The sequence below is a fragment of the Triticum aestivum genome, chromosome 7A (genome assembly GCF_018294505.1).
Source record: "Triticum aestivum cultivar Chinese Spring chromosome 7A, IWGSC CS RefSeq v2.1, whole genome shotgun sequence".
Taxonomy (NCBI): domain Eukaryota; kingdom Viridiplantae; phylum Streptophyta; class Magnoliopsida; order Poales; family Poaceae; genus Triticum; species Triticum aestivum.
The window spans coordinates 267,594,510-267,603,401 of NC_057812.1; positions in this window are offsets into that span (position 1 = coordinate 267,594,510).

Below are 8,892 nucleotides of genomic sequence, written 5' to 3' on the forward strand. Positions count from 1 at the left end.
TCTCCTCGTCCTCACCTTGCCAGGGGAATACTGCTTCTCAACAGCGACTATCTCCTCAAACTCAGTCTTGAGCCTCACATAGGTGGCAATCAGAGTTCCTGGGGTAGGCATGGTGGGGCCCTTGCTGTTCTTCCAACTTTCTTTGAGGAGTTCGTCCGCCAACGTCCTCAACTCTTTGGCCAGTGCTTGTTTCTTGGAGTTCTTCGTCTCCATGGGTTGGCCCGCCAACATGGTCAACTCGTTGGTCGGTGCTCGCTTCCTGGAGATTGCTGTCTCCAGTGGGTTGTCCACCGGCAACTCTTTGCCTAGTGCTCCAGGATCCATCAATGAACTGACAAACAAAAAGCAAACGAAAGGAAACCACAATCGCAATGAAAATGGGAAAAGAATAGGATGTGAGAATCAGTCGGTGCTTCGCAAAAAGAAGATTCTTGGAATGAAAATATAGCAGCATAACTGATTCGCCCACCTTTCCTTCGTTGGTACAGAAGAAAAATGGCAGAAGTGAGTAGCCTGGAGTGAGGTTTTCTTCAAGAAAGGGAAGAAAGGGCTTGAACCAGCGTTCTAGTGAAATGATGGTTGCTTCGTCCAGTCCAACTTGGAGGCCACCTTACCACTGCTGGTAAAGGTGTGGGTTTTGTGATATGATGGGTCATGATGGCCACACCGGGGTGACAGGTGAGTCTCGACTGTAGCACCTCGTTGTGATTTGGTGGATGTCACGTGGGCCCGGATGCTTTGAAATGTCCCGCATGTGCACCGTGACCAAGGCGGAGAGGAAAACGAGAGAACTACGTAATTAATGCATGAGTTTAATTAGGGTAGTTTTGTAAAGTACGAGATACATTCCTCCAATCGCAAAATGCCTTGGTTCATGAGATTTGAGATTTGAGCCCTATAAACCGGAAGGGAGGGAGTACTGCACACGGTGTAGTCTAGTCACTTGTTGAAATCTCTAGAAAGGCAAATACTCCTTTCCGGTTTACAGGGCTATACTACTCCCTCCATCTAGGTGTGTAAGTCATCTTACGAAAACCAAATAGTCCCAAAACACTTAGGCGCGGTGCATTAACTTCTACCTTGTTTCTTGTTTCTTGACATATCAGCCAATAAGAGATGAGAGGTGTGCATGCTTTTAATGACTTGCAATGGCTAGTTCATTGCATGCAATGCTATTAATTAGCAAATAAACATTGGTGACCCCAGGAGGAAACGGTGCTAAGCGCGTGGACCTGTGCAGAATGAGTATCAACCAATGGATAATGGAGTTTAATTGTTAAACAATAGCAATTTTGTCTCATGCAAGAGCCTGGCTAGTACTCCAAGGAACCGCACCACGCGAGCGTTCGCAACTGCCATGTTCAGGTTGCGCTTGGCTCTTCGCCTCTTCGAGAAGACGAACAATGATGTTACTCCTACTTCCACAGTATCGAATCCACTGCCGCATGTCCGTCCACCTCATGCGGGAGGGATAGCGTGTAGCAAAAGCTTCTACTTACTACTCCTGCCTTTGCGTGTATGACAGGTGGGCCGAATAGGTGGTTGGCCCTCCTGTCATGCAGCCAAAGGCAGGTGCAGTTAAGGCACTAAAGCTCAGTCCGCGAGGGAGAGGGCGTTGTAGTAATCAAATTTCTCGGTCTTGTACAAGTTGACCCGACACATCAAAGCACTGCACTCGATATAAGTCTTTTTACACATTTCAAATGGGCTACTTCGTATGTAGGAGTAGACATATTCTGCTTCGTACGTAGTCACTTGTTGCAATCTCCAAAAAGACATATATTTGGAAATGGAGGGTGTACAATGCATGCATGCATGTCGTGACTTTCCTTTTGATACTTGCATGTGTTGATTTGATGCACCTTGCCAAATTTTGACTATAAATTTAACGAACAAATTTTCATGCATGTCACAAAAAATTACGGGGCTGTTTGGATTGTGACTATGTTTGTCTTATGTTGCCACATTATTTTTCCCACACTTGCCTAACCTGAGTTGCTCAAATTGTTAGACACACTTTGGCTTGCCTAAGGGAATCTTGCCACAATTTTTCTGTCTATGACATGTGGGGTTCACTGCTAATAAAAAAAATTGTCTTAGGTGTGGCTAATAAAAAAAGATTTATATTTAGGAACGGAGGGAGTAGAAAATATAAATAATAATGCATGTTGGGGAAACCCACGTGTCGGTGTCAAAACCGGCGGATCTCGGGTAGGGGGTCCTGAACTATGCGTCTAGGATCGATGGTAATAGGAGGCAGGGGACATGATGTTTACCCAGGTTCGGGCCCTCTTGATGGAGGTGATACCCTACGTCCTGCTTGATTGATATTGATGATATGAGTATTACAAGAGTTGATCTACCACGAGATCGTAGAGGCTAAACCCCTAGAAGCTAGCCTATGGTATGATTGTTGTATATATCTATCGACTAGCCTGGCCTCGGTTTATATAATGCACTAGAGGCCTAGGATAGCAAGAGTCCTAGCCGAATACGCCGGTGGGGAGGAGTCCTTGTCTTGATCACCAAGTCTTGTGGAATCTTCCATGTATGCGGCAGTTGTTTGAACTGGCCCATGAGTATACGGCCATGGGGGTCCTCAGCCCAATCTAACAGATCGGGAGACAACATGGTGAGTACCCCCTAGTCCAGGACACCATCAGTAGCCCCCTGAACCGGTCTTCAAGTTAGGGACGCTCCTCGATTCTTCCGAACTGTTCTTCATCTTCGGTTGTCAGTCTTGAAAACTGGTTCAACAAATCTTCTCATCTTCGATCTTGAGGATCGCCGAAATGCATTCGATGAGTTTACACATCGGGTATCCGAGGAGCCCCTTTAAGTTTCCGGGCGTTATCAATGCCTTGTTATTTTTATGCCACACCTCGGGTTTGAAGTTGTTCCCGGGAGGCAGTGTCCTCTTGCATCCAAGCTCTAACGCCAGACTGCATTCGAGGTATCTTTTGCAGCCGAGCACCAATGTCGGACTGCTTCCGAGCTCCAACTCTGACATGTATCCGAGCTCCAACACCGGACTGTGTCCAAGCTCCAACGCCGAACTATATCCAAGATGTCATAGATCATCTTGGTCCAAAAAAGTTAAAGGAGTTTAGCTGAGCTTAATGCTGGAAATGCCCTCTATGGAGCCAGCCACTAGCGCCCGAGCTTTATGCCAGAATGCTTCCAAGGTGGTGCACCACCCCGACTGTGGGCCAATTTTTTGTCAATATTTTTGATTGGTGCAATTTTATTCTCTACCGAGATATATAGCCAGTAACCCTCAACGTGTGTATCGGTTTAAACCCCGAGATGCACTTGAAGGATGATGTAAGACCACTGATCCCGGTAGCCACTGAGACTCAGGTTGATTTGCAAAATCGGCCTGAGGATCAAGTCCTAGCTCGGCAGAATACTTCGGGATACAAAAAGCGGCGTGCTCAGTCCTCAAGACTCAGGTTGGGTGCAGCCGACCAACCTGAGGATCATAATCTCCTCGGAAATTGTATTGCACTTAAAATTTTCTGCATTGGACAGGCAATGCAGTAGCCCCCGAGACACTGGTCGGGTGGCAACACCAGATCAGGGGATCAATGTGCCCCTTTAATATTTGTAAATAATAAGCTCGAAGCCCAGTAGCCCCCGAGCCTTAATGCAGGCACGGGTGGCCGAATTAAGGATCGAATTCCATAGTAAAATCACAAATTATGTGTAATGACTCTATGTATCCAAGTACTTTACATCCTTAATGCTCGGATCCGCATTGTACAAAACTTTGTTGACCGACCATCGGCTTCCACCTCCTCGGCTAGTAGCCGAGGAGTGTTTGTCCTACTTTATAAAGCCTTTATGAGGGCAAAGATTTACGACAAACAAGGCAATCAGGCCATACGGTTTTATAAACAAAGGTACGCAGAGAGATATGTTATATTACTGTTTAACATAAGAAATTTCTTCCAAAGAAAATAGTCCCGCTATCGGTTCCTTTCTTTGGGTTGTCATGCTAAGCATGATCATGAAACCTGAGCTCTAATGTAAGAGCAAAATATCGAGGATTTAGTTTGGGAGGCCAGTTAATAGCCCCCGGTAGTGTTCGGCAACAGTCGAGGTCAATCCGTAAACACTTCGGCCATTGTTATGAATGGCCCATCATTTAACACCGTCATCGGATCACTGACCAGTTTACGCTTATTGTGACAGTCAGTTTTCGGCTTTCTCCACTGAGGTGCTTAACCATGTGAGGTGGAAGCACAATCGCAGTGGTTCTCCCTTTGCACACCTAGCCGAACAAAGTGGAACGTAGGAGGCAAGTACAGGAGCTGGGCAACCGAACTATTGACCGAAGACACAATTCGAAACCAATGCATATATAGTGAGATTCGAGAATGTTTTTGCCAAATCTATAAAGGTGTCCGGCATTGCATTGTGAGACTTGTGCTGGAAACACACAAATAGTTTAAAAGTACCAAAAAGCTTGGAAAACCACAAACGTCAGTAAAAACATGACGTCCGAATAAGACCAAGTGTTTGGTGCCAATCCGAAAATTGGAAGAGAAAGAAACAATTGTGCTTCTATCGTGTTTTGACAGCGACCATGAAGAAAACACATTTACAGCTCATATATAAATTTTATGAGCCCCCAAGTGACTTGGGTAACAATTTTATGTATAATGATTGTATGTACCGAAGTACTTATATCATATTTGTGTTCACCCGAACTTTAAACGCGTATTAACTGACCGTTGGCTTCTCCCTCTTTGGCCAAGGGCCGAAAAGTGTCATGTACTCCGCCTGTCGAGAGTATCGATGGTGTTTTCGATGACCAGGCAATCAGGCCATAAGGCTGTAACAGACAAAGCGCGCTCAGGGAACTTATGCTATATTACTAACGAAGTGTAAGAAGCATCTTCGAAGAAAATAGTACCCCCACAGATACCTTTCTTCGGTGCTCATTATTACTATGAGACTTGTGCAATAGATTTTTTGTACTCATGAGTTCCGTTGTGTGCCGACCATGATTGAAAACAATAAGAGCGCTAGCTTTCGGCTTCACCCAGTCTGAGGTCAGAGCTCGGATGACCCGGTCATGACAATCGCAGAGGTGCTCCCTTTACTCCCTAGCCGAACAATCGGGAACGTAGGGGTAAGCACAGGAGCCAGGCAACCCAGCTTGCAAATCACTTAGGTCAATATGGTGCATATTGTGGCGTAATACACGAACAAGGAACGAAGCCGTACAAGTATAATCATATGCAAGAGGAAAAGCTCCATCAAGGGAGCCCCCAAGTAAACGGGGTATTTGAATTTGTGTGTCACAAACAAAGTTTTGACAAGGAGATTCTCTACAAGCAACTTTTTTTTCAAAAAGGTATAATGCTTGGTCGAACCGAACACAAGTTAAAAATTTAAAACTTTGAGCGTGAAGGCAACTTAGCTGGTTAATGTGTTCGGTATTGATGACGCGGCCCGAGCTTGATGCGGGACAAGGTTCCATCCCCCAAGCCGGTCCCAAGGTGGCGGAGCAAAGAGCTCGGCACTCCGAAGTGGTGACATAGCACGGTTAATGCGGGCCGGCAGAATGATGCCGAAGTCCCTGGCATGGGGTAGTGAAGTGTTGACGAAGCCCCCCGTCCAGCCGAGGCGACGTGGTATGTTAGTACGCCGAGTTGATGATACTGCCCAACCCGGATCATTTTCCTGTGCACAAAAAATAGTGCAAACCGGAGATAATAGTAATAATAATAATTAAAAAAATCGTTGCATAATAAATAATTTATGCAAAGTGAGTAATAAAAAGAAATATGGCCTGGCGCCGAAGTCAATGTCGATGCAGGGCGTCGGTGTGATGCGGTAAAGGCGTGGCAAAGTCTGAATTCACAGGTCGGTCCGAGTTCCGGATGCGGCGTTCGCTAGACCATGTACGGAAACTGACCGAACCACCATGCGACCTCGTTAATGCGGCCATCATTTGAAAGACCTGTGTACATATGATAAACAAACCAGAGTAATAATTCCTTGGGAAAAATGAACCCGAACAAGCAAAAAAATACTAGGATTAATAGCACCTGATTTATTTGTTGTAGCAATCCGAAGAAAGTGATTCCGAAAATTGGGACTCGATCCGCACACACATTGCCTGATGGGCGATAAAGCGATGGTATGGCGATGCTGGCAAAGGTTGGCTCGCCAAGGCAAAGCCCTCGGTCCAGCTAACGTGACGGAGCTGGTCGGCTAGTGACGCCGAAGTCTCCGGAGTAGGTTGATGAAGAGATGGCGAAGCCCCCGGTCCAGCCGAGATGTCGAAGCCTTGATGTCAGCCGATGAGTCGAAGTAGGTCGGCGTGATGGACACCAGCTTGAAGAAGCAATAGTGCGGCCCTGCCGATGCAGGTCGTGACGTGGTCGATGCCAGCTTGATGAAGTGACCATGCGACGATGCCGGTATGCCCGCTCCGTGTAGTCTGTGGGGCGGCGATGTTGGTGATGATTTATCCTTCGCGATGCCAGACTCTTGTTCGGCTTGCCGAGATGATGATCCGAAGAAGTTGAGCTCGGCTCAACAAAGTGACGACGTGTCTAGCGCAGGTCGGCAGCCTTGGAGCAATATTGCCGGACCGGTTTGACACCAGCATGATGATGAACATGACCTCAGGGGAGGCTTAAAAATTTACGGGCACATGTTTAAAAACAACACACAATACCCTAGAAGAGAATTCCTCTAAAAAGGTTGTCCAATATCACGTTCATAAAGAAACATGAATTCGGGTCAGATCCGTATTCGCGCAGAAAATGAATCCAAAAATTGGTCCACTCATCGGAAGGTTCCCGGAGTTTGAACCGTCGGATCGAGCTGAAATTTGGAGGGGTGGTAGATATGGGAATTCTGCAGTAGATGAACGGTTGGATATTCCAAAGGACCTCCGAGCTGGGCTCTGGAGACCACGCCCTAAACTCGTCCAGATTCCCGTCCAGATTTGACACGGCTCTGGTATATCGTAGATTGTCGGGGATTACTCCATCGGAACTCGAAGAAATTTTGCATGTCTGTTGTAGACGTAATTCCGCACTATTCCACCATAGAAATCATGAAACCGACGCTCGAGGAAGTGGTGACGGCGAATACAAGTTCGCTGTCCATAAAAACAGCACGGCCGCCCGAGGGCAATGTTGACGTTGAGCCCTCGAGCTCCATGGATGACTCCTCTATGATCATGATAGAGATCGGGGTTGATGTTGAAGAAGGCCCCCGTCCGAACATGACGATCGGAGATGGAGCACGGTCCTCGGTCGAGCCAAGGTGACCAGTCGAGCCGGCGACGAAGATGTCGGCGTCCCAGTTGACCTGCGGGCGAGCCATTGATCCTTTCGCCGATCACACAGCGGAACTCTCAATGAAAGCACCAATGTCGGTGTCAAAACCGGCGGATCTCGGGTAAGGGGTCCCGAACTGTGCATCTAAGATCGATGGTAACAGGAGGCAGGGGACACAATGTTTACCCAGGTTCGGGCCCTCTTGATGGAGGTAATACCCTACGTCCTGCTTGATTGATATTGATGATATGAGTATTACAAGAGTTGATCTACCATGAGATCGTAGAGGCTAAAACCCTAGAAGCTAGCCTATGGTATGATTGTTGTATATATCTATCGACTAGCCTGACCACGGTTTATATAATGCACCAGAGGCCTAGGATAACAAGAGTCCTAGCCGAATACGCTGGTGGGGAGGAGTCCTTGTCTTGATCACCAAGTCTTGTGGAATCTTCCATGTATGCGGTAGTTGTCCGAACTGGCCCATGAGTATACGGCCATGGGGGTCCTTGGCCCAATCTAACAGATCAGGAGACGACGTGGTGAGTACCACCTAGTCCAGGACACCGTCACCATGTTTCCGCTAATTTTAGCCGTGGGCTTGTTCACAATTTTTACGAGGGGGTGGTTGTTCATTTAATGGAGGGACTTGTAGTACCAGACTTGAACGATACAAAGTGCGACCTGGCACACTGTAACACCACTTGGAACAAGCGGGTAGCTATCTCAAAAAATAATCAACAACTAAAGAAACCCGCGACCTGGCATGTAGTAGTACACAATTTTAAACGATTATTTTGATGGACTGAAAAAGGAAAACTATCCCACTACATATATATAGGCCGGAGCCTCCGCGCTTGCTTTCTAGGGTTGCTCTATTCACACACTCTCATCCTCTTCAGGTCTAAACAAGATAGGGGTAGTAACACTGTATTTCTCCCTTCAAAAAACACTAGCTTTCTATCCTCACCGCTGGTTACAGATCCGGACGTATCCCCCTCCGCCGGTGAAGGGTAGGAGGGGCAGCGTTTAGGCCGTCATCGACAGCGAGGGAGGAGACCCACTGCCGACCGCACCGTTATCTCTGGCCGAGCGCCAGTGCGGGAGGTCCTCCGATCCCTTTGTCGTTGCTTGTGGGCGGATCTGGCCTCCCGCCGCCCACCTATCCACATCTCGACGACCTTCAGGTATATCTTCATTCAAAACTACCTTAGCTCTACTTCCCCAGCTCGCTACGTTGCTGCATGTGCATCATTTTCTACCTCTCAGCCCCTCTCGATCAGATGGTCCAACGTCACATTTTTCTTCTTCTATTGTTAGAGGTAAAGCTACTTCATGGAGTCGAATCTTTTACTCCCTCCGTCCGAAAATACTTGTCATTGAAATGGATGTATCTAGATGAATTTTAGTTCTAGACACATCCATTTTGATGACAAGTAATTTCGGACGGAGGGAGTACTTGGTTCAAACAAGAAATAAAGTGGGGGTGGGGGAATTTAGTATGTACATCGGACTTGGTACAAACAGGAAGGAAAGGGGGTGAAAGTAGTACGACTGGTCATCCAACCGGTCTCTTGGTCGAAAAGGG